Here is a 26639-nt window from a genome sequence, read left to right on the forward strand (position 1 = left end):
GATGTCATTCATTCTTTAGAACGACTCTTCGACTTCATTCATTTTTGGGAGTGGAGCCCAGTAATGGCCCACCGGATGCAGAGGACTTGGATCACATCAGCTTTCTGCATCACGTCAACTCATACAAGCATCTTGGCGGTTGCTTTGGGATCTATTATCTATAATATGACGTGTATGATGTCTGGTTGTCTTTGCAAATTGAATGCAATTCATCCCAGGGGAAACTGACGCCATCGATCCAATGATGCTTTATTCTTCGCGTTTTCCCGTTACTGAAAGTGTCGTTGCTAAACAAATGCACGGGTTTGAAGAGTTGTTGAATACTTTCAGTATCTTCTTAGAAATTAACTGGGGATGCACCAATATCGCTTTTTTTTTTTTTTATTCTTCAGCTACCTGCCGATACCGAGTATCAATCTGAGTGCATATTAAATGTACTAAGTTCTAATTTGGTCATAATTTAATCATGTTAACCCTTTGGGGCTTGAAGCATTTTGTGCCGTTTTTCACTACAATTGATTTCTCCTTTATATCTCAGATATAAAATCCTTAAACCTTGCGCCTTTTTTGGTGTCATTTTGTTCAAGACAACCTCATAAATGCATTTCTGAAGTATTTTCCTCACTTTGGCACACTGTATTAAAACAGTGGATCTAAAAATGCCATAAAATTACAAATTCGGGTGGTAAAAACAGATTTATTGACTATAAAAGTCACAGACATGGTTAACGAATCATTTTGTTTACTTGTAAAGTAAATCTAAACTATAATTAACTAAAATGTATCAAAACAGGACTGAAAAAACAGCTATATACAGATATTTACAGTGAAATAGAAGCACTGCCACAGGCGTTTTTGTAAAACTATTTATAAAAGGTCACACATATTTTTCCTCATATCTCCTTTTATTTGGGCTATCAACGTCATTTAAAAACGAGCTTGTAGTTTTATATCTGCACTTTCGACACGGATTGAAACGCTGGACCAGACGACGCTGTGCTGTGACGCTACTGCCTTTTCAAACGGTCATGTGACGAGGACGCACCGGTGCGTCCGCCGGCCCCAGACGGTTAAAGCAAGTAGCATCTCTGAGGTGTGAGCCTCCAAAACTCCTTCACATGTAGCATGTAGCACGGCTCGGAGTGACGTGCTGGGCAGTTCAATTAAACCAAATGTCACTGGTGATTAAGTTGCAGGTGTTGTATGAACTTGCTTTCACCTTCTCTTGATATTTTGGAAGAATACAGTTTGCACATGGCGTTACTTTTGTCATTCTCTCCAAACTGCGGACGTCGCTGTTGCTATCTTGCGTACCTGTGGGTGACGCTGCTGACGCACGACGTCATGTAATACTCATACTGGCACTGGTGCATCCCCGATCACTCTTTTGAACAATAACATATACTTCATTAATGCAAAGTGGTGTGAAAAAGGATGGGGAAGGTGTGCACGCTGAATATACTTGACGACACCAAGCGTCATCGCTCCTCTGAACCTTCCAACACTGTCAGCATGGACTTCATCCAATTAAGTCACACTTATGTCAGTAACACTTTGGATGCCACCACACTTGCTCTTCGTGCATTGATTTTGTTTCTGGAAAAACTTTAAAATAAGAAAGAATTACTGAACTCCCTGCAAAGAGCTGACTCGTCTAAGTGTTTCCTAACCAAGGAGTTTGCACAACAATAAAAGCAGCATGTTAATACAAAGATATCACGGTCTCAAGAACTCACTGTTTGTGTGTTTTCTCTCATGTGTGGCATTCTGCAACTTGACTTCATCAACACAAAATAAACAAAATACCGACTTTATTTGGCGAGACCCTGAGGGAAGCAAACTGAGAAGCTCCAGTCCGAGGCAGGCCTCCGCAATTAACTCTATCAAATCCCAGCAAAGGCTGATGGCTGAAAATGATGATGGATGCCTTTGATTTCTTTATTCCCAATAAATGACAATCAATCAGCGTTTGTAGGGGGAGGGGAGGAGAAGGGAGGGCGCCGTTTCAGTCAGACAACTCCCACTTTCCCTTTCTTCAACCCAGTGTTCTTTTTTTTCTCCGGGATTATGAGCCAAACCTCACAGTGTCCCCAGGGAGGACGAGATGATGTGCCAAGTACAGACTGGGGGATAATTAACTCAGCTTTCCAATTAGGACAAAGCAATCCAGCGAGGATACAAGTAGAAAAGAGGATAAATACTCAAACATCAGTAAGGGAGGAGGGCAGGGACAAGCAGACAGATGAATAATGAGGAGGAAATATACAGGCCAATGCTGAACAAATAATTACATGCCGCGTTATGTGCTTGATGTAGTGGGATTATTTGTGCTTCACATGACTTTTCCAACAAATTACATCCATTTTTTCTGCCCCAGTGTTGAAGTTTCACGTCAAATCACTTCCCGGTCATAATGGTCTGCTTGTCGTCTTGCATGGCTCATTTTCTCAGCAGGTACCGAAAGTCAAAGGCGCATTTTAACGTGAACTCTCAGCAAGAGGCTCTTCAGCAGAACTGGCAGCACCTGAGTGGAGCACACCTTCGAGAGAGCGTCTTTAAAAAAGCCTGATTGTCACTTGTTCTCACCTGCCTCCTGCCTGAGGCTCCTTTAGGGTTCCGCTACACCGTACAACTTTACCCCCACATGCTTCTTCACTCATGCACTCCTGACTGCAGTCAGGGTCCACGCTGCAATCAGCCATAACATCATGATTACGTCAGGTGAAGTCCTCTTTATGATTTTCAGTGTGGCATCTCGCATCAAAAGCGCTCTCATACTGGGGAAGCAACCGGGGACTCTGTCTTGCCCAAGGACACATCAAACGGCCCAGCTTGAGATTAGAAGACGATCCAATCTACCAGCGACAACAGCAGCGCTTCTGTTGTGTTGAGTACTGTTGCTTTTGTTCTTTGCATCCGCTTTTAACCTATCTGCACTCCTGATTGGATGAAATATTGAAAGTATGGAGCACAGTGGCCCTCCATCAACGGTTCTTGTTTATTCTTGTGTTTTGTGGAGGTTTTTCCAGCTTGATTTGTGACCTTTCCAGAGAGTACCCTGCCTTTACCCACAGCTAGCTGGGATCAGTTCTACCACCCCATCACCATCCAGCCCCTCGTTATGCCCATTTTTTTTTTGCTTCTGCAGATCAGCTTTGATGAGAATACGTTCTTTTTACTGTTTAATAGATCCTACTCACTCCCAGGTGTCACGATAAAGAGGCCGTGTTTGTTCCCTTCACAAGACAGTGGTAAAAATGTTACAGCAAATTGGTGGTCATTCTTGCTTTCGATCATAAATCAGCTCTTATCATTCTCTTATTATTTTATTATGCAGCCAGGTTTGTGACGTTATTCAGGGGGTAGCCTGTCATAGTGGAATAAAACTGCATGTCTATATTTGACTCTGGAGCCAAAATATGCACAGAAAACCTGCAGTAAGTCTAAAACTTGCTGAAATGAATCATCCACCTGAGGATTGAGTGTGAACCCCTGAGACCACGGAATGTGACATTTCTTCCACGGAACACTCATTATTAACCATAGCATGTAGCTTCTCCTTTCCCCCGATTACCATGAGACAAAAACGAAATACAGACACAAAAATACCTGTTTTGAAGCAGATTGAAAACTCCGATCTTGAGTCCGTGTTTTCACCACAACAGTACTCAGAGACAATTATTTTTTTCTTCTTAATGACTGTGAAACAGATGGAAATCCTACTTTATGGAAACGTTGCTATCATATGTGCGCACTCCGTCCGTAGTACAGAGATCTTCAGCACTTGTACAATCAGGTGGACAATAATAACAGCCTCCAGAGAGACATGACTCTCAGTCATCCTTCTTGTGACTTTAGTTGTAAATGATAAAAGGTAAGAAGTGCTGGCCTCTTCCTGTTTTACCCAATTATGTGGATCTATGCATTTGTGTTGGGATGTAGGGAAATATTGGCGTTCTTCAAATAAATGTTAGCCTCTCTTTATTTGTCTTCTCTTAAAGGGGTTTCTTCTCAATAACGGGCTTTATGCACATTCACAATAACGGTTTTATGATTTCACTTCTTTATTTACCGTTTCTTTATATTGTTATTCAAGGTTTGTCCTTTGTTCGTGTTATCTAGATTTGTCTTTTTGTTTTCTTCTCAGATTTAATATATGATTTTGGTGTTTGATTCTCTCTACAAGCCTCTCTGGGATTTTATATCTGACCTGCACATTCATTGCATTTTTCCTGTCAGATTATAAATGAAAACTTACATTCCTGGAGTAGCTGAACACAAAACCATTGACGGATAAACCCAAACAGAGCAAATCATCTGTTCGCACTGCCATTTGACTTCCAGCCGACTGAGTGAATCAGTCATTAGTGTGACAGCGAGCGTGTCACTGCTACACTTCACAACAGGTATGTGCACATTATTAATACGCCCTCACTGAGAGACACAACTAAAAAGTAGCACCTCCTCTCAAACAAGTAACTCATAACCGGATTCAATTTCTACCAATGGCCTTATTGTATCAGCTCCTTTGCTTCCAGTCTTTTCCACTGCAGATCCCGTCACTTTTAGCCTTTGTCTTTGTGTAATGATTTCCCCAGAAAGGTTCAACTGTGGTCAATCTGTTTGTGAGCTGCTGCTAAGCTTACACAGGGATGCTGCACACCAAGGAATACAAAAAAAAACACAAAAATACAATTGGCATGCTCTCGCTGATGCTCTCTTCTTTGTCTAAGCAAGATGCCAAACAAATCCAGTCCCGTGTGGCGCGGGGACGAATTCAAAAGAGGAAAGGAAAAATATGCTGAACAGGATTCATATTGTTCCAATCATGTTACACAGCACAGTCTTGGTTTGTGCACCACTTCGGATCTACTGGCAATCAACGCCACCCTGACAGGGAATTCAAATGGACATTTGCCACATCAATTGCAAAACACCTGAAATCTATTCTATAGAAATAGAGGGCATAAAACATACATATTTTGTATATTCATATATTATATATTTATATATTATATCACATCTGTGACACTAAAACTCTTCAAGCTATTGTCGGATCTACTCTTCTATTTCAGATGGACGCAGAAACCCACTGAACTGATGTCTACCCCGAGGCAAATTACACATTTACCTGCAGCATTTAGCTGCTGACAGCTATTAATTTAATCATGAGTATTTATCATTATGAACATCTAGTGGCAGTGGCAAAAGGCAGATGAGAACAATTTACTCGGAGAATGTACACGCACAAGTCAACAACGATTAGGTCAACTGAGAGTAGTTCAAGAGTCTCTCAACTGCGCGGTTTTTCATCGCTTACACTTGAAAACGGATTCGTTTCAATCAAAGATCTATCATTCATCTGCTTATTTGGAAAAGTGCAACTCAAGTTGAGATGTTTAGGAACAAAATAAACCCAAAACATGGATAAAATTAGGGGGGAAATAACATTTTGAGGCAATTCTAAATGTCTTGTGTTCTGCAATAGGACACTGGAAACTGGTATATGTGTCAATTTAAAGTGATTTACAACCTTAAGAGAAACCAAACAAAGCAATTTAAATACAATTGATTACTTGATTATCACCTCTGTGGCAGCTGCCCTTCATTTGATTACTGTCTGCCAAATGAACAAATGAGAATACTTGTTATTTTTTTCTCAATAATATCACATGAAAACATAAAGGCCAAACCCGGACACGTGAGATGTATGTTGGAGTGGGGGAGGTCAGCGGCAGCAGGGTGGTGACATGACAGCGAGACAGGCAGTGAATGGAAGTAAAAATCCATCAGCCCGAGGGTTTGGTGTTCACTGACAGCCTGTCAGTGTCTTTGAGTCCTACTTTTTTCAGTTGACAGTGCAAATCAGCTACGCTTCATTCACGGGGTGTCATCGTCCATCATTAAAAAAATGAAGAGTCTGCTTCTGAAAGCGCTTGATCGCTCCAACGCAGATGTGGGAAAACACATTGCAAGCAAGAAACACGATGAGCTGAAATTGGAAGAGAAAGATGTATTTAAGGACACATAGTCAGTGGTCTGTGGTCTATTAAAATCCCAGACGTTTGGGTGGCAGAAGCACACATAAACAGTCCTCGAGGGGCGACATGGGATCTAAGACCGATGGAGAGGTGCTACAGTAGAGTTGACAAATTAGAAGAGCCTATAGTTTGCCTTCAATTATTACAATCGTCGTCCCGTGAGAAGTGGGTACAAGCTGGATTTCTTTTGAAGCGGCTCAGAAAACATTGTGTTTTTCTTTGTTTGAAGCTAAATGGAAATGCAATCAGTGTTTGTCTTCTATCAGATGATGTCAGGTATTTGTTGTGCATTTTTTGAACAGAGCTCAAATTTCTAGCCTGTCAAAATAAACATAGAACTCACAGAGCCAAGTCCAAGCGCAAGCTTTTCCAACACTGAAAAATAAGAAAGTGCAGTAAAACCGAATTCGTTTTTCTGTGCGTAGTGAGAATATTTCAATGAAACATGAACCCTTTTATAATTTACCTGCCAATTCTACCAAATACATCTGTTAAACTGCAGCCTCCTGGCCAATAAAACATGCATACAGTCATCAATCACTTTAAACAAGCACCACCTGCTGTTTGCATCAATCTTAAGACTTGGAAAGACGAATGGTGCCAAAATGGAGCCCAAAAGAAATTTACTCAAACACAAATGACAGTCGGATAAATAACTGGATTTAAAAAAAAGAGAATTTGGGCAATCTGATTCATATTTCTCTAAAGCATGATTAAAGGTAAAATAGAGAAATGCTCATCGGGCTCAGACAACCAACAAAATAGAGACATTAATATAATTTAAATGTTAGGATTGTGTCTCCATTTCAGTTTTTCATCACAAAAGAATGAATCGCCCACAGAGGGCCCATTGACACAACCACGTTTTCAATGAAAACTTCTGATGCTCAAAAATAGCTCCCTGTTGGAACCTTTGAAAAATGCTCTGAAAACTCTGTTCCCATGTAAACGGGGGAAAAGGCAACTTTTTGAAAATGAACTAACTCCGTTTTTATGGAAGCAGGGGAAAATGCAATTTGTCTAAAACGTTGCTGCTGCGGTTGTAGTATTCGCCGTTGTTAATGTTTATTGTGTATTGTTCTCTGTGTGCATGTGGTTTCATTAAAAAAGAACAACAACAATAACCAAAAGCTCCCACGAGTGGCCAGATGAAAAGTACATCGTTCTTAGAGTTTCTGGCTTTTCAGTATAAACAGACATTGTTTTCAAAACGTTGCCATGTGGGCGTGAACATTTTCTAAAACGAAAACATGAAAAAGATGCGTTTCACCTGAAATGTAAGTAAAGGCTGAATGTAATCTATGTGCATAGCAAATAAAAGAAAGATCAAATTATAACAAACATAATAAACCTGGGGTGAGTCCATTCAAAAAAAACTAATAATGTATTTGTCTGTATTGATGTAGACAAATATAGACAGATTGGTATATTGTATGTAAAGACATTTTGGCTCTCCACAACAAACTCACAGCTCCTTCCTACCCGCAGTGCTTCATTATATAACAGTTGGATTCCTCAGAGTCCTCTGGTTTCCTCCCACAGGCTAAAACCATGCGTGTGAGATGAATTGGTGACTCAAAGATATGAATGTGAGTGTGTGTTCATCTACCTGTGTCTTTGTTGTGGTGAACTTCATCTGTGGCCAGGATTCAGCGCCCTGTGACCCTAAGCTGGATAAGGTGGTCTAGAATATGGACGGCCAGTCATTTACACTGGCACGACACGCTAAGTTTAGCTAAGACTGGTAGGGGTTAAATGCAGATGCTCAATGTCAACTCAAATCAATGTCCACTTATCGGTGTCATCTTCAGCAAAAATAAATCTCTCACAAAATGTTTCCTGCATCTTAGGGTTAGAAAAAGAAAAGAAAATGAGTGTACTCACAACAGAGTCAGGTCTCATTAATACACATGAGGAGTGACGGTTGACCTTCATTGTCCGTCCACCGACTAAAAGCTCCATAACGACTCATGAGCATCTGGGTTTCCTTCCACTTTATGTAGATTGGTTGTATCACGTGTGTCATTCACACACACACGCGATACATTTGGGAAAAACGTACACAGACAGATGTTTTTTGATGTGGGGGGACATCACCTCAAAGATCAACACAAAGATTTAGCTCTATAATACGTTATTTAACTCAGGGGTGTCAAAAATAAAGCCAGTGGGACAAAAGTGGCTCACAACAGTCCGGCTGCCAAACCACCAAGCAAATTGTAAAAATGTCGAAGAGAAAAACTTTTGTTTTTAAAAAAAACAACATATTTCTAAAGAGAAGCAGACCACAACACAGAGCTTTTCTTAAAAATTATTTTTTAAGTTGCAACAAAATATTGCGAAACCAACAAAAACTCTCAAAGTTCATCACTATAGAGCAATGCTAATCCAGAAACTTTAATATAATATGAATGGGGAGGACAAGTTCATACTGGAAGGCGATTATTTCTGTCCGTTTTTAATCAGAACCTCACAGTCAAATTTAATGTGTCGTGTCGAGGCAGTTTGAAATGGACAGATGTGTCCTGCTGTGTGTGTCGGTGAACCAGAGTCTTTCTGTTGTAACGGCGCCTCAGTGGATTCTGCTCTGAGGCCAAACAAGTCAGCGGGAGCTCCCACACTCACAAGCAGCCTTTTTATCAGAAATTATTTTAAAGTGTGTGTGTGTGTGTGTGTACGTAGGGAACTTCAGGAGATATCACCCGAAACTCTGAAACGAAGAGAATTGCTTGGATAGAGAAAATGTACGTACCCTACAATTTAAAGTCATTACACATTTCATTTCTTAAGCTGCATTTAAAGTGTAATTAACGACTCAGCAGGTTTCTTTGCATTTGAAATGCTCTTAATGGCTGCTGTGTGTGTGCAGGAGTCTCCTAATGTGGTTTCCTCCCAGTGGATTTTCACAGTTCAGTGTGCTTTCAAACATATATGATGTCCTGAACTCATGCACGACCTTTTTTTTGAAGCCTGAAGCCTTTTTCAAGTGCAGAGGAGGAAACCAATTTATTATAAATGCCACACCAATGTGGGAGAAATTTGTCCTTCGAAATTGAAGTTGTTTTTTTTTTTGTTTTTTTTCCCCCCTTCTGCTCAGATAAAAATCACATGCCTTCTTTCCATCTGCTAAAATGTCACTTTACTTGGCATTGTTGTTAAATGGATTGAGTTGGCAAGAGATTTGATCGCTCACTTCCATTTTGCAGCAAAGCACATTTTCAGATGAAAATGTTTTCCGTTAAAGGGACACACTTTGAATTTGGGTTTGGTTTTTTTTGGTGTTCAGTGGCATCACCACTTCCTCTATTTTGATTGAATTCTTCACAACAAACCCCCCCCCCCCCCCCCCCCGAGGAGACGAGGAAAGGGCAGAGCATTGTCATTCGTCATCTTTAATGTGGCTACAATTATGTGGGGCGCTCAACTCTTTCCAGAGATCGGACACGTTCACCCTTCACCTCCGCCGCCTCCAGCAAGGCGTTTTTAGGAACAGCCGCCGGTGACGAGCGTTTGACATTGTAAATCTCATTATGCAAATATGATTGATTGAGGCCACATTTAAATCCTCGGGGGGGGGGGGCGGGGGAAATGTGGACGGCGAGGTTGGGACGACAAACCGACTCGACGCGAGCATAAACGCTTTAATGATGTATGCGGCGACGCGCCGTTTGGCGCTCCACTACAGCTGTCTATTGCCACATAAATATTTACCCCGTCCTCCCTGTGGGGGGGTCACTGCAATCAATGCCCTCCTGAGGACCGCCTGTCACAGTAGATGTTTGGGTGAAAGCGCTCTTCAGCGAATGAAAAGGAGTCAGTCGGTTTGCCTCGGCAGCACTTCTTTGCAGGCTGAAGGACGAGGCGGATGGCAGCCATTGATGTAGACGTTTGAAATGCCGGGTACTGGGGGGGGGGGGGGGGGGGGGGAGGTATTGTTTGTGTCACGGCGACTGGAGCGCACACGCCGCACATAACACAATTGTGACGAGGGGCCTCTTTAGTGTGACGCCACATCGCCGCACAAGCACGGGAAAAGTGCATAAACGAACTGCGGGCGTCCTCTGGAAAACAGACGCTGTTGTTGGAGGCGGCTGCAACAGGGCGGCCATATGTGCTTGCTGAGATAAAGCGGAAGGGATGAGCACACCCCCCTGCAGGTAAATACTCATCAGACCAGGGTATTGGCTGCTGCGTTTCCAGATTATTCCATCATTTGCTGGCAAGCGCCAGGCACTGTCCTGCAGTCCTTGATATCCTCTGAAGAGTCAGGGCCCCGGTGGGCTGCAGTCCGGCTCAAAGGAAATTGTTCCGCGTCCCTGGAAGGCGCACATATGTCTCATTTTTGGGTATGTGGACGTTTTAATTGTTAGCCTTGGCTCGTCTTGAAGAAAACTTGACATCACGAAGCTGGAACCTTCATTTCAGTGACGCTTTTTCATGAAACGGCCTCAAATATTACAGTGTCCCACATGGAAAGAACCGATACGAGGATATATGCACATATATGAAACCTACAAGCAGTTTATATGCACATATATGTGCATATATAGGCAAAATTGAGGTGCATATATGTGAACATACAGGCCATATAGGCCTCCTGTGCTGCTTCTTTATTTCCACATACAGTATCTATAGCCCATATCTCACTTTGGCAGCTGTCATACATTATCAAGGCAATAACTATGAATTAACTAAAAAACAATTATACAAGAAAAACATATAGGTGCGTATGTGCACACATATAGCCGTGCATATATGTACCTACATAGGTGCCTGTATGCACGTATATGTGTACACATATGTGCATTTATGTACATATAATATAGGAAAATGGCCAATTTTATATATGTCACATGTATTAAAAACCTATATAAAAACCTATATTAAAACATATATGTTTATATAGGTTCTTTCCATGTGGGGTTGTACTCAGCTTTCCAAATATATCCATAATTCCTGTTCCTCGTCTCAAATAAACGCTCCACTTGCTCAAGGCTTCATCAGGTCACATGACCTGACATGTATGCTTAATGTGGCGGAGTTGACTTGTCTTCCTGTCACAAAGCAACTACTTCAATATCTGCTTTTGGAGAACTGGTGGAGTGGCGTGCTTCTTCCAGACTCCACGAGCGTGCACGTGGTTTTCTGATGTACAGCCGCACTGCAGCCGCGGATCACACACATGCAACATTCATGAGCCACGCCGTTTCCTGGCTGCATGCTGAGGAGCCTTGTGTTGACAAGCCCTGCTGTTCATGCTAAAAATGCAATTAGAAGCAATTCCTACATCCCACACATCGCACACTGGATTGATCAGTGAACTTCAATACGTGCAATGAGTTTTTCATGCACCAATGACGACTTAATGACAATTCAATACGAGTCTTTGATTTACTGTGTTACATACACAGATAAGTACTGTACTCTGTTTGGCAATGGGAAGAAAAGAGATCTACACACACACACACACACACACACACACCATTTCAGATCAATAACACAGGATATTGTTTCCCATTGCAGCTTGTGCATTAATGCTCGGTGTCTCTTATAAGTGACAATATTACAATCCAACTGGTCCAATCTGCTTTTTTACGAGGAAAATGTGTCACAACTCAGGAATCCTTCATGCTTTTTTTATTTTATTTTTTTACACTCATACAGAGTTTTTAGACTATAGCTGCTGATACATCTCACCACATTCACCACAGCCCTCACCCTTTGAGCGAGTCATAAAGAGATTCCAAAACATTGCTTTAACAAAGCCCCCCCCCCCCCCCACATGACACCAGGCTTTTTTCTTTTTTTTTTTCTTTTTGATTAATGCCAACGAAAGCACAGTTGGCCTAAAGTGGTCCAGTGTGTGTGATTTTACCCAGCAAGCAATCCAGGCGTAGTGACGTTGTGATGTGCAAATGTAGAGTGTGAGGGTGCTCTGCCATTCCAGCTCACCTGCACACATACACACACACACACACACACACACACACACACACACACCAGCAGAGCGGTGGAACAATGTCTGCCACTTATTCTGCTTCTGTTCCGTTTACACAGATGTGAGCTTGGAATGAAATGCAAAACAGCGCGCTTGTTGTATTTATTATTTTGGTTTGCCGGTTAAATTTAGAACATTTTAATGGGTGCAACCAGGGAACGATTTACCTGGGCTAGTCTGCTACTTCTGGTATCCCCCGTTTCTGCAGTTGTTTTTGCTGCATAAAGGGACAATAATTGCACATATATATTATTTAAATGTTTGGTTTTTTTTTAAATACTAGTGAAGGAGAGCTTTTCCCATTGAGAGTGTAATTAACCCCATTTCTCTCACATTGAGAAGTACATTTGGGATTTCCTTTTTTTCTCCAAAATACAGTAAAATTGACACAAAAGATTCGGAGCCAGTGAATGGTGTTAGATGTTAGATTCTTTGACTTTCTCAGTAAAGACTTGCGCTGAATATCTGCAACCATTCATACGTCCAAATGTGTATTCATCTGAAGGTGCAGGAGCTGACCCCAGAAGACTCGGGTCCCATTTGCAAGACATTTTCAAGTAAATACACAAAATGTTGGGTGTCCGTTTGCATGGAATTACTGAAAATGCAGCTTTTTGAAGTTTCTGTTTTCTGCGAAATATTTACAATTTGCGAGGTGGTTATTTTAAAAAGTCTAGAAATGTGTATTTATGTATTTATTTGACACTCTTTGTCATTTTCTCGAGTCATCAAGGACTGCATTTTATTGTGTGGTCGAAGTTTGATGAAGATGTACTTTTTAGTTTGCCATCCCACTCAACTAATCGTGACAAATCCACGCATTAATGGAAGCTTTAGTTCATTTGTAAAGCACCTTGGAGCCTTTGTTACAGGTATAAATGAATGCATTATGTGCATTTAATGAGCTTAATTTAATCTAATGTGCATTGATTTTCACTTGTATTAATTAATATAATGTGAGTGTAAAACAAAGTGCACTCAAGCGAAGCAGGACTTATCAGCTGATGACAACACTACTGATACCACAATGTGAATTTTAATTTAATGCCAGTTCTGATTCAGCCTCTTTCAGAATATCATATTTAAGCCGAGGAAGAAAATACAGAAGTGAACTCCTATAATAGGTTAACTCTTCTGAGGCTGAGTGTCATGGGCAAGTGGAGCTGTCAGACATCCCGTCCTACTAATGGGAAACTCCAATTAGTGGCATTGTGCCAGGGGGAAAAAAAAAGGAAAAAAATGACGTGCAGACATCCGACTGCTGCAGGTTCCGCTGGGAAAATATGCTTTTCCATTTTTAAAGCCACGTCATTATGTGAGACTAAAAACCATAATGGACTTAATAATGGCCAAGAGTCTTGATAATGGGTGTAGCAGATTATATTGATCATTCCTGCCATATTATTAGGACTACCAAGTTCGATCAAGTGTTATTTTCTTATGCTTGTGTTTTACCCAGGAGGTGTTATTTAAAATTGTTTGTGATTTTATACGTAAACGCAGTTATACCAACAAACAAGGTGTATTATATTTGATGAACTTGATAAAAAAAAAGAATAATAATAAAAATATTGGATGAACTTGAGAAAACGATGTGGATATGTTGTTTGTTCCAACTCATATTATTAATGCTGAGTTATTTCTGGTGATTGAGCATAAAAACACCAGTCAGCATCCTGAAAATGAGGTTAACTTGCAGTCCCACTGCAAAGTGGATTTCATGGACCTGAGGTGTGACACTACGGTCCTGTTTGAACGATGAGGTTTTCAGGTGAAAATGGAAAACTCTCATTGCATTCAGGGGGTCTGTTTCCACGGCGACGGCGCTCAGAGTCACTAAGAAAAGACAACTTGTTGAAAGCGTTTCATCTCTGTGGAAACGAGGGGAAACGCACTTTTACCATGCATGCACACAGAGATTCATACGACAGTTCGAAAAACAAAAATCGCCCTTTCGCGTTGTGGAACAAACAGGGCCCGATTCTGACGACACCATGTCATTTCCAAAAGATAAATGGTGGTAAACGTTACGTTGCACTTCAAACACATGTATAATATATACCACCAGCGTCTTAAGCAAAACTACAGATCGACAGTCAGAACCTTTATGCAAAGAAAGACCAACGATTGTAGAATCTGTGAGAAGATGGATCCATCTCTGGATGGATGGATACCAACTATAATGTTATTGGAAGCTTTTTCTCAGATATTCCTCCTATAATAATGAGTTATTACTAAAACATTTTGCTGCTTCAGAGATGATTAATTAAAGTAAATATGTAATTCAACTACGATGGACTTTTTAAATAATGATCACTGCATCGTGCGATCACAAAACGTAATTACGTGTCCCAATAAAAATGAACCTCAGACGTAATATTTCATTCTATAAATATACACAACTTAGCAAATATTATTGTTGAAGTCAATATAAAAATGTCTCCATATGTCTGTTTAAAATGAGCTTATTTGACATTGAGATCAGATCAGAATTTGTGTCTTACTCACACCCAAGCGTCTGAAAGTAATGGAAACCGGTCAGAACTTGAACACAGGTGACTTTATCAGTTCCTGCTGGTCTGACAGAATCCATGTAATCGTCACTTTTCAACTTTTAATGACTATTAATTTCAGCACCGGAGTCGTGTGGGAAAGTGAAACGTTTGACAGCTCCACTTCATCCGGCTGACGCAGGATTAGCCGTTTTGTAAGTCAATGCTTTGCGCGGTGACGTTCAAGGTTCTTTGATTAAATGCAACGTGACAACAACTTCCCCCCCCCCCTATCATCTTTTCTCCTACATCTAAGTGGGTGTTAACACAATAATAGCAGTTGATGTACGAAGCCAGAAGTGGAACGGTTAATTAAACGTGGATGCTGACGGGGATCGATATTCAAAGAGTGGGCGTTTTGACAGTTTAATCATTTTTACTGACCAGTCAACCTGACATAGCGGGTCAGTCTTTCAAATTCTTGTGCTTATTTTTCCAACAAGTTTGTTTATTGAGATTTTGTATCCAGCTTCTAGATTTCATACAAAAAGTACACTTGCAAAAAAAGATATAAGTGCCTCAGATGATAGTAAACACTCCTTTAGAAGCTTCAATTTGAGGATTTTAATATATTATGATTAAAACATGGTATAAATAAAGTCACATGGACCAATTGAAGGCTATAAAATAAACAACGTAAACTGTGATCATCAAAATAAATTATCAATACTTTCCTTCACACTGGTGTTTCTCTCACAATCACCAAGTGAAACAATCCTCGGCAGACGTAGTCAGTTTTCAGACTATGACAAGAGCAAAGTGCAGATATTGGAAATAAATGTTGGAAATAAAAGTAATAAAGTCAGCAGGAACATTAAAAAAAAACTGACAACGTTTAATTAATCAATTCACTTCAGTAACGTACAAACCAGAAGAAAATAAAGTGAGGATCCTCACTATGAATGAATTATTGACAAAAAACAAAAACAAATGGAAGGGGCAGTGAGAAGTTCCAGGAGCATCAAGTTCCCACTATTTGCAACTGAAGCCCAAGAAAATGCTCCCATGTTTTATAAATCTTATCATTCTAACATGAGGGTTGAGGAGGTCACATTCTAGCACAATCACTGCCAATCTGCTGTAAGTAGAACCACTCCTCCTCCACTGTGTGAGGACTGTGACTGGAATCCCCCCAAAAAAACATGTGGAAACAGCCCCGGTTGTTATTTTGTGGTGTAAAGACATCCGTCTTTAGCTGTCAGAGAAATCCTCCCTATCCTGCCATAACATATTACTACTGAAATGCAGGTGAGCCTACGTTCATTACTTAAGACGGACGGTGTGATGTAACGGCCAGGCGGAATATGAAACCGGGGTTAAAGGCAATGGAGTGTGATATCTGGAGGGCCTAGTGGGGAACATAAAGGTGAAAATTAGCATCTCTGTGAAGTCGAGGTGAGTTTTATTTCTTAGATGAGGCCAATGAAAGCCCACCGAATTATCTGCTCTTTAGATGTACGAGCAGATGGATCACGGCTCACGCCGTGTCTGCGCTTCGCTTTGACGTAATTATTCTACACGTCGGGAAACGGGAAGTCTGGGACCACAATTCATCCGCTCATTATGAGATTGAAATGTGAGGTTTCGGGACTGTAAACCTAATTAACTGCTTTTCCTTTGAGGCTACGTCTGAATTCAGCCTCGAAATTAAAATTTCACCAGATTTACAGTTTGGCGCATACCTTAAATCCTAATTATCTTGTGCACCGCCGGTGTCATGAATGATCATACACAGGGTGTGATTTTTTTACATTTTATTTCTTATAAAAGCAGATGGGGGATATGTTTTCAACTTGTGTGAAGAAAATGAAAGCAATTAGTGGAGTGAGTAGAAATATTATCAATCTGATTAAATCAAAAAAGCTTCACAGCTTCACATTCTGATGCAAAATGAATGTTATGATAAATAACTGTGAGGGTGGAAAAACATGAGAAATTAAAACCATGATAGATGTTCCAGATGTGCTGGTTGAGACTACTTTGTGTAAACAATCCCACAGGAAAGCGAACACTGCTGGAGGTACGGAGATATGAATCAGTGTCCCACAATCCTTCACCCAAAGTGCGTCTCACTGTTCGGCCTTGGCTGCTGATTCACACTGTCCTGCCCTTTTTCTCTCATCTGCATGTTGTGTGGTGTGAAGTCTACACACTGCTTGTGTTTCCCAAGCGAAGCATTCCCAGTTGTGTATGTGTGGTATTAGCTCAGCGCTACAGTGAGCTGCAGCAGTGAGCATGTAAACAGACTATTTAAGGAGTCCAGCCTTTTTCTCCCCGCCTCGTTTGTCCAGTATGCATTCATTATAAAAAGCCCCCCCCCCCACACCCCCTAAATACATGAGCACAAAGCAGCAGAAGTGAAATAAACTTGCTTAAAAAGCTTTGTATATAAAAAGGTGTTTATGTAGAAAAGGCAGCTCAACAATTTCCCGAGAGCACAAGATCATTGTTAATCCGGTTAGGTTGGAAGTAATATTTTATTATTAGTCCTAGCCATTTAAGTAATGGGATTGTGCTCACTTCGCTGCCAAGCACTATATTCAGAGTAACCTGTTGTCAGCAAAGGTTGGAAGGTGTTGGATTAATGCGAGTTGTGTAACGTATTACACAAGATTTGGAGGGACTCACAGGGATGAACAGTCAGAGATATACAGGACACACAGATATGCTTCTTTCAGACTGTGAGATACTGGGATTCAAACTACCTGCAGATTTCCACAGGCTGTTTAATGACACTGAAAACATTTGGCGACATTTCCAAGTGTCTCTTCAGCCGCATTTTTCAAAGTATACAGCATCTGTGTTGTATCTGGATCTGAAGGACCGGGCCCTTAAAGAGGCTTTACAAATTCAAGGACAGGCCTGTTATAAGTAAGCACTACCCCCACCGAGCTGCAGTCAATGCCCACAGCAGGTGACAGACACTTTGCACCTTTTGTCTGGATGGATGCCGGTCGGAGGAGATTGACAAGGTTGTGTGCAGTTGTTGACTCCCACAGGTGGCCATTGTTCATGTCTCTTTAAAGCTGGTTCCAATGTCGCACCACATCCACAACAGCCAAAACCAGCTTTTTTTTTTCTCCCCAGCCTTATCCAAATCAATTCCGTGCACACGTCACTATGAACGACACGAGGCTTCAGGGCGTGTAGTACACATGCCAGGCCTTCAGGGGCGCTGTGACTCACCAAACACATCAGAAATACAGAAGAAGGCAGAGCACATTGACATTTAGAAGTAGATTCCTGCTCATAAACCTGCATATAACTCTAGTTCTATAGGTCTATGGCCCTGCTCCTCCTGCTGCTAGTGTCAGTAGCTTCTGCACTGGAGCCTGTAGTCCCTGATTGTTGTGGTTATTTGATGACATCAGGTACCGCTGTGGGGGGCGATTACCTCATCTTTTTCCCACGGATGATCGTCTTTGACGTCCACACTCCGGAGGGGTTGGACGACACGAGCCGGGCTTTTAGAATTTCCCCACTCTGGGACCCGTGTTCAAAAAAACCCCTGTTTTCACGCTTCTAGAACCGCCTCATGTGGACGACAGGCCAGAAACGTCTGATTTAGGTGAAGCGAGTTCCTGGTGTGGACGGGCCCTGAACCTTCAGGCGATCCACCCTGAAGCACTGCCCGCCGCTGCTACATTCCCAACACAGAATGGAAGCATTGATTAACCATTCCTCCCAGAACAAAAGCTTCCAGCAGATAAATAATGTGCTCATGTATTAATGATGAAGAATTAACTCACAAGGTCCAGGCACTTCGGAAACCGCTGCCTTGCCAATGACCATGCATGTGCATTTTACAAGAATTATACATAACATCCTAATAAGAATGCCACATTAATGATTCAAGTTCAAGTGGCTGGTGCATTGTGATTTGACTTCAGTGAAAGTGGTTATTCCTGCGTGACGATGTGTTCCTGCTGGGATTTGAGCAGATAAAGACACAGACCTGTTTTACTGGATTTGGAAAACAGATTTTCCATTTGCTTGTCTTTAACGGTATCCTGGAAGTAGGTAATCCCAAAACTCGGCATTCATCCTCCGGGGACTTTCATAAAGCTCATTAAATCAGCGTTAATCCAAACACCTGTCATCAAATGCTAATTTGCTAAACACGCCAGGGGAGGTTGTTTGGTATAACTTATTTAACATCCGAGGTGAGTTTTGTGCCACGCCACTGCAGACACTTTAATACGCTTAGAAACCGCCAGAATGCCAATGTCGAGCTTACACCGTATCAGATCTGCACAAAATGTCCAGAGTCACCTCTAACGGTTCCCCCGACTTGATCTGTGTGTATACATGAAGGGGCTGCAGTGTAACTGTGCCCCCATTAGACCGATTATAAGATTAGAAACACGTTCGGGTGCGTCTCTAATCCCGCCAGTCAAGTCAGGACAGTAAGCAACGCCAGGAAAATCTCTGAGGTCACAGGAGGTGTGTGAACCACTGACACCACACGTCACGGTGCCTTCAGGTGCTTCAAGGTCTTAGTCTGGCTGCGACTTGTTCTACACACCAGTTAATTGTAGCATCTTGGACGTAAGGTCGTTCACAGCTTGTCCTGCAGGAGAAGCAACATGCATTCAACACAGCCAGGTTCATGTAAAGAGTTTCTTTTAAGGTATAACTTTCTTCTTTTTTCCAGTTTTGCTGTGTGGGAGCTTCAACGCTCCTGGGGAAACGGTGCTTTGCAGCCAAATTGACATTCACTGGAGTGTGCCCCCCCCTGTCATATTGTCAACACCATCACTGTGTGGAGCTCAGCCAAGCAAGACATCTGACAGACAGGCAAATGGGAGTGGTGGACTTCGGCAAAATAACACCCTCCCGTTGCCCTCCCTGCGCCCGCTGGTGAGGTTCACTGCACACACACACACACACACACACACACACACACACACACACACACACACACACACACACACACACACACACACACACACACACACACACACACACACACACACACACACACACACACACACACACACACACACACACACACACACACACACACACACACACACACACACACACACACACACACACACACACACAGAGAGAGAAGAAAAGGCCACATTTTGCAATCCAGAATTCTTCTTCCCTGTTGTCTACTTTGAAAAAAAAGAAAAGAAAGGAAATCAGACAGATTGATCAGCGAGAAGGTGAAGCGCATCAGTGGGTTTCCATTTGTTGCCAAATAGTAAACCTGACACAAGAAATTGATTGGCAAGTGACTGTCCCTTCTTAATCCTGGAACGACCTGTACAGTCAGAAATTATGACATTGCGCAGCTAAAGGATATTTACAGTTTTACTTTTTTTTTTTTTCCAAGCTCATGAAGGAGAGTATTTTTCAAAGCATCTGGAAGTGTGCCAATCCATTAAAAGAGGCACGCGGCTAATTTAATGGCACAAAAGTAATAAAATGGAGTTTCAACCCAAGAAAAAAGTATATACAGCCTAAATTTATATCTTCCATTAGAAGCATTCTGGCCAAGGAGTCATGCAAAGTGAAAATCCTTTTTGACCAAACCCGGTTGGATTGATGACATCGCTGACGCTTCTTCGCTTTTCCTCAAGACGCCGTTTTTCTTTTCGTGGCGGCAAAATAAGCGCGCGTCTCCAAAGTGCCGTCAAAAGCTGAGGTCTGCGGGCACGAAATCCTCAGTCGCAGCATAAAACAGAAAAACATTTATGAGATAAACTGCCACCGAGGGCAGTGTTGAACGGCTTCTCTGTGCTAAATGCCACGTGTCAGCGAGAAAATCCACCCCGTTCCGCACATACTCCCAACAACACACTTATCAGTCAGGTGTCATGGCGAAACAGTGGGAGAACAGGCCGATAGGGGACTCGAATGGAACCGGCACTTGTCAGCCAAGATGGATCCTGACACCGGAATATGCTCGGGAAATGATTAGATAAAAATAACAGAATCCACCCGGGCGTCTTCGAGGAGGTGTGCTGGCGGCTGATAAAGGATTCAGATTTATGTAGCCTTCACCAAAAGAAGCAGATATTATGTTTCTTGAAAAATGGTACGCAGGAGCCCGGGCGGTGATGTACAGTATACTCAGCGGAGAGTATAGAACAAATGCAGAAGGTTTAATAAAAGGCAGGAAATGAAAGGAAGAAAAAAAAAAAAAAAAAAAAAACCTCGGTGCCGGTTTGCCGGCTTCACGCGAAATCTTTGGAAATCAATTCTCGCTCTTGAACGTGAGTTTGTTTTGTTTGTCCTTGAATATCGACGGTACGTCTCTGTCAGAGGCGGATTCACTGATGTGCCGTAAAGCCGGCGTTCCTCACACGGTGCGGCTCTCCCGACGCTCCAGACGAGGAGTAATTCATCTTTGAATGTCAGACTTCCTCATAATAATCAATCAATCGCCCATCCCGTCATCTTCTGTTCTTTTAACAACATTTTATCACACTTCCATCACGGGACAAACACGGATTGACAGGCTCACAAGCTACAAGCTGTTCAGAGTCAACAATTATCCTCAAATAGATGTAAAACCCCCTGGTTCATCCTGGAATCGAACCCGGGACCAAGACATAACAGTTCACCCACAAATCATTCAATCAAATTTTACCAACATACCAAAGTAAAGAGTTTCACAGGATGGTCGATAATTAAGGGAGGATAAGTGATCACAAACTACAGGACAAACAAAATGGCATTAAAGAGACACATTTAGGCCCCGTGTATGAAAAGCACAACTTTGTTGAAACAACTCCCAGGTTAATGCACTGACTCTGTTACCATGGAAACGGGAGGAAACACACCTTTACAAAATCGTCCGGACTCTGTGGTAGAACGTAAGTTCTTCTGCAAATGCTCAGTAGACGGACAATAACAACACGTCCTCCAGAGTGTCGTCCACATTCTCCTGGGAATTTAGAGTTTTATAGCGGAGAGTCTCTGTAAATAATTATCTAACTTTGTCATCCGTCCATACCAATGTCTGCATTCTCCCACTGATAATGTTTCGGGCATTTTGCTGTCTGTGTGCCTGTGTGAGCACTTTCATTAGAAAAAACAAACAACAGCACCCGCTGGTGGCTCAACGTGAAAACTACACAATTTCCATCACTGTGTGCTATTTATGTATCAACGGACATTTCTTTCATAATGTTGACGTCTAATTGTGAAACTTTCCTGATATGCAAAAATGATGTAAAAAGAGCCTTGTGAGTAAATAAACCAGACAAGAAAACTAAACAGGATAAAATTAAAATGTTTAATCATTTTCACATTAAATCAGATAAAGGTTTAACATTAAATGAATCAAAGTAAATAGAAAATACATTATAATAATAATGATAATAAAATATTGTGAGATAAACGTAACAAAGATTGAAGAGGTCAGCTTTATGCTCTCACCCTAACCCTATCATTTCCATTGGTTTCCACTTCACATTCACGTTGTAATGAAGGTTTTCAAACAGTTAATAAGTAATTTGGCCATAAATCCTCAGACAACTTTGTACCTTCCTAAAGCCATCTAGCGCCTCCTAAGGGAAGCAGAGCCACACTTTGAGAAGCACAGCCAGAACCTAACATGTAATTTTCTTTTTCTCTTGTGGATAACATCGCTGGTTTGTGTATTGGAAGAAACACTTGTGCAATCAAGGGGGCGACTCGCAGTCTCTCACATCAAATATGTTTTGTTGAATTAGGCTCAGGACCACCGACAGCCGCGGAGTAATTTCTGGCAGCTCAGACACTCATCCAATCCCCACGTTCAACGCTGATCAGACCTCAATTACTCAGCGACATGGTATCTACACGAAAGCTTACCCTCACTCGCCTGTACCAAACCAAATTAATTTCAAATTTGTTGCAGTCTAAACTGCAATAACCTATTAGGTATGAATGTCCCGGGGGGGGGGGGGGGTGTTGAAGTGGCCCATGACTATTAAGAAACTGAAACCGAACCCTGCACAGACCGGAGTGAAAGCCGATGCTGTGAGCCCGAAACAGCCTCTTCAGCAATAAATCCTCCACAGCAGTGGGGACACGCATCCCTCCCTGCACTCTACTCCTAAATATTGCACCGTGTTCACGTCATATTCCATACAATAGCTGCATGTGCACTTGTCTGATCATTACAGTTTAATAAATGCCAAAAGCCCAGGCACTAACACGGTCATGTGCATCACAGAACATAACATGGCCATTATTCTTATATTAAAATAGAAACGGACAGGTTTCTAAATGTGTTGACCGTCCAAATGCAAGAAGGTGCTGGAGGGGAGGTGGAATGGTTGGCCATCATTCACATATATTCTGGGATTGCCCAGTTTTGACTCCTTTCTGGAGGGGCGTGAAGAAGATAGAGTTCGATAAGGTTCTGGGAGTCGAGGTACCGCACAAGCCAGGCCAGTTTCTTCTTGATGTGACTCCCGAGAACAAGTTTACAAAAAATCTAAAGTACCTGCTACATATACTATTGATGACTGCAAGGAAATTGGTGACAATAAAGTGGAGGAATTCACAGCCACCAACAGCGGGACAATGGAAACACAAAGTGAGAGAGGCGTATGGAACGGAGGCTTTAACGGCAAAACTACAGTTGAAGTCTGAGATCTTCATGAAAAAATGGTTCCCGATAGAAAAATACCTGTCGAACTGATTGGCCACCTACACGACACGGTAATGTCTTAACTGCACATCTTTCTATGTATTTGTCTCATATCGGTTCTGTTGTCATAGTATTATTATTGTTATTTTTCTTACACTGTCATGTATATGCTGTCTCGCTGTCGAGGAATGTTCTGTAACGTGATTTCTCATGTTCATGTTTATTATTAAAAAATAAATACAAATAAAGTTCAAAAAAGCACAGTACAAAGACGAGTGTATCTACTCTACTTTGACACAGTATTGCTGCACACTCAAGATTCAGGCATATAATCAAGTATTTGATCATTTTAGAAGTACAATCCTCCATCATTCAATGTAATAACTACTTCATTTATTAAGAAATAGCAAGAGCTCTCAATGAAAACATGTCCTTGATAGGAAAACAAAGACTATTTAAGTAAAGCATGAAAACAACCACAGCAAGTTTCACTGATTGAACGTTTGCTGCTCACTGTAACTCCAAAAAGACAACAAGAAGGCCGTTGCTGGGCTAATCCCCCGCCGGAGGGCTTTATATTTTCTCACAAAGCCAGCTCTAAGGCAGCACACTTGGTACACTAGAGGGTGTTCCATGGGTCCTAGTAGATCATTATGTATGACCCTGTGACTTGATATGCAAATGAGGTCATGGTCACCATGGTGCCCCTTCTCCCCAGGTGGAGTGTCCATGTGTGAAGTTTGGTGACTGTGGGCCCAGGAACTGCTGAGAAATGAGGAGAAATGTTTATATAAAAATACATGTATTGTGCAACCATGACGAGCAAACTTCAGACCCTACCAATCTTCAAGGTCAAGGTCAGGTCACTTGGTGTACTGGAGGTTATCCCTGGAGTGTGTATCATGTGTGTATAAAATTTCAGAGCCCTAGCTCAAAAACCTGGGCCTCCAGAGCCCAAAACGTGTTTTTAAGCACTTCGTGACCCTGTGACCTACTTAATATGCAAATTAGGTCAAGGTCACCATAGTATCCCTTCCCCCTCTGAGATGTATCCACATGTGAAGTTTGGTCACTGTGGGCCCAGGGGTTGCTGAGATATAGGTAGAAACGTTCGAACGGACGTACGTACGGAGACTGTTTCAAGATCCCCCTTCGGGGCCTATCAGCCACGGCGGGGGATAATAAATGAACGTTCATGGGAGTATGAACCTGATATTTACACAAGTGGTGTATTTAAAGGGCTCGAGCAGGGGTGTCCCACGTCGGGCCCGTGGGCCAGAGCCCGAGGCAGGAGGCGCCAATCCAGCCGCCAAACCACCAAGCATACAGTCACAATTTCAAAGTAAAGATTGCTCGCAAGCAAACTTGCCTGCAACGTCAGCTTGAGGTCGTAAAAACACACAACAGCTATAGGAGAAGCTCTGAAAGACATTTCACTGAATTTTGCAGCCGACTTTTTCATTAATATTGACTTTATTTTGAGATTGTCGTCATTTTCTTTAGTAATCAAATGAGTAATTTTTGACATTTTCATCACGGATGTTCTCTGCCGCGACAAAGGAAAACTTTGATGTTCTCTGCCGCGACAAAGGAAAACTTTGATGTTCTCTGCCGCGACAAAGGAAAACTTTGTTGACAAAGTTTAATTTAAAAGTTTCATGGCACTACTTCATCAGTCCAGCCACTCAAGACGAAACTGCGGCTGCATATTGCTTCTGAACTGAAATGTGTTTGACGTCCCTGCTGACATTTCTCGAAAAAAAAAAAAAAAACAGAACACATTCCTGCACAAAAACAACTCCCAAAATGAAAAAAAAACAAAACTAAAAACTGCCATGCAAAATACAATTTACAATGGCTCTTGTGAATGTTTGTACATGATACACATGGAGAGCAGGAGAGTTTAGAGGTCGGGGTGATGACAAGGTTCATCACAACGTTGAGGAGGGAGACCTGGTTTCCTCCACCACCAGTGTTCAGGGCCTCAAAGTTACATGTTGGAATGAATTTGTGGTATTTTGTTTTTTTTCATTGGGCTCGGCTCCACTGGGACAATGAGCTCAGTCTTGGAGGGCATGTGTCTGAACACATGCCTTCAGCCTCCTGAGCATGTGTGGTCCCAGCATGTCATGGAGCTTCTTGATCTGGTCCTCTTTGGCAAACTCCTCCAGAAACCCTTGGTTTTGTGTGAGCGGGACTCGTGTCTCAGCGCTGTGTGTGTTCATAATGCATGGGCAACATGTATCACATCCATTGTAAATGGATGAGCTCACACTACATTTTTAAAAAGCTGCAGAGAGAGCTGGTATTTCTCTGTACTGGCTGCTTGGATTTCAGGAATCTCATGAGAAATACCATTAATTGTACTCGTGTATTCATTGGTCCAGTTCGATAAAAATACATTTAACTATGATCGATATATACAGAATATAAAAATATTTACTGTGTCATGGTGAGGAAACATGTGCTTACACAATTTACTGTATCCAATAAATGTGAAACATTAAAATGTATACATGAGACAAAGCAGTAATAGTGAGCGACATGTGAAAACATACCCATGAATATGTACTATATATTAGAATATATACCACGCAATGGCACAGCCAAGTTACATGTAGTTGGGATGTAAAAAGAAAATTGCAGATCAGATAAAAAAAGCAATAAATGTCATGTAAAACTAAATCATATTAAATCAAACTACTTGTCTTTACAACTTCATTAAAACTTTGTTTTAATGTTAAATATTGTTATTAATGCAGGCTATGAAAAATGCTTGAGGTGTATTATTAGCAATGACTTTCTACAGCCGTGACTTTAGAGTGCATACCGTCGCCAACGCCATGCTTGTTACAGACTTTATTCTTTATGACAACAAACTTCAAAGAGACACGTCTGATGACTTCCTCCACCAACACGTCCAACTTATGCTACACGTGATGAATTCACATTCAGAAGCAAAACCATTTCCAGCAGATCGTCAGGAACTTTAAAGTTGTTTTTTTTTTATTTAAAACACAGGGAATTTATAATCGACCCAAAATTAACTGCTAACAGCGTCGAGAACAGCGTCATTTGATCGGGTTTCACTCTCGATGCATAATTAAGCAGAGGGGGGGATATGTAGACCAAAGGGGGGGAGAATAGCAGCTCCATCCCTGCGCATGGAGTCGCTCCTTTTGAATTCACTAATGTTGTGAGATGTTCTTCAGCCTGAAGCGCGTTTGCTGAGAATGTTTAAAAGGGATAGTTTTTGCATTGTACGTACAACGAGCAAACCCAGAGAACAGTTTAACACAATGTCCGCGCCAGGTGTGATTCTGCTCAGAGGAAACGAAAAATGTAGAAATAAAACGAGAGAAAGGAAATTTATTGAAAACTGTGACCCAGAATTCTGAGCACAGCTGTTTAACTAGACTGAAATATTGAGCACAGGTGTCCCTGGTATTGTG

The 26639-nt window shown here is 41.7% G+C and overlaps 1 protein-coding gene across 1 annotated transcript in view; it reads right to left on the reverse strand.

Moving 5' to 3' along the window:
* luzp2 (leucine zipper protein 2) overlaps positions 1-26639 on the reverse strand; it is a gene marked incomplete at both ends in the record, with an annotated part of 197397 nt that overhangs the window by 153462 nt on the left and 17296 nt on the right. The window lies entirely within an intron of this gene.

Source organism: Blennius ocellaris (genome assembly GCF_963422515.1).
Source record: "Blennius ocellaris genome assembly, chromosome: 1".
NCBI classification, from domain to species: Eukaryota; Metazoa; Chordata; class Actinopteri; order Blenniiformes; family Blenniidae; genus Blennius; species Blennius ocellaris.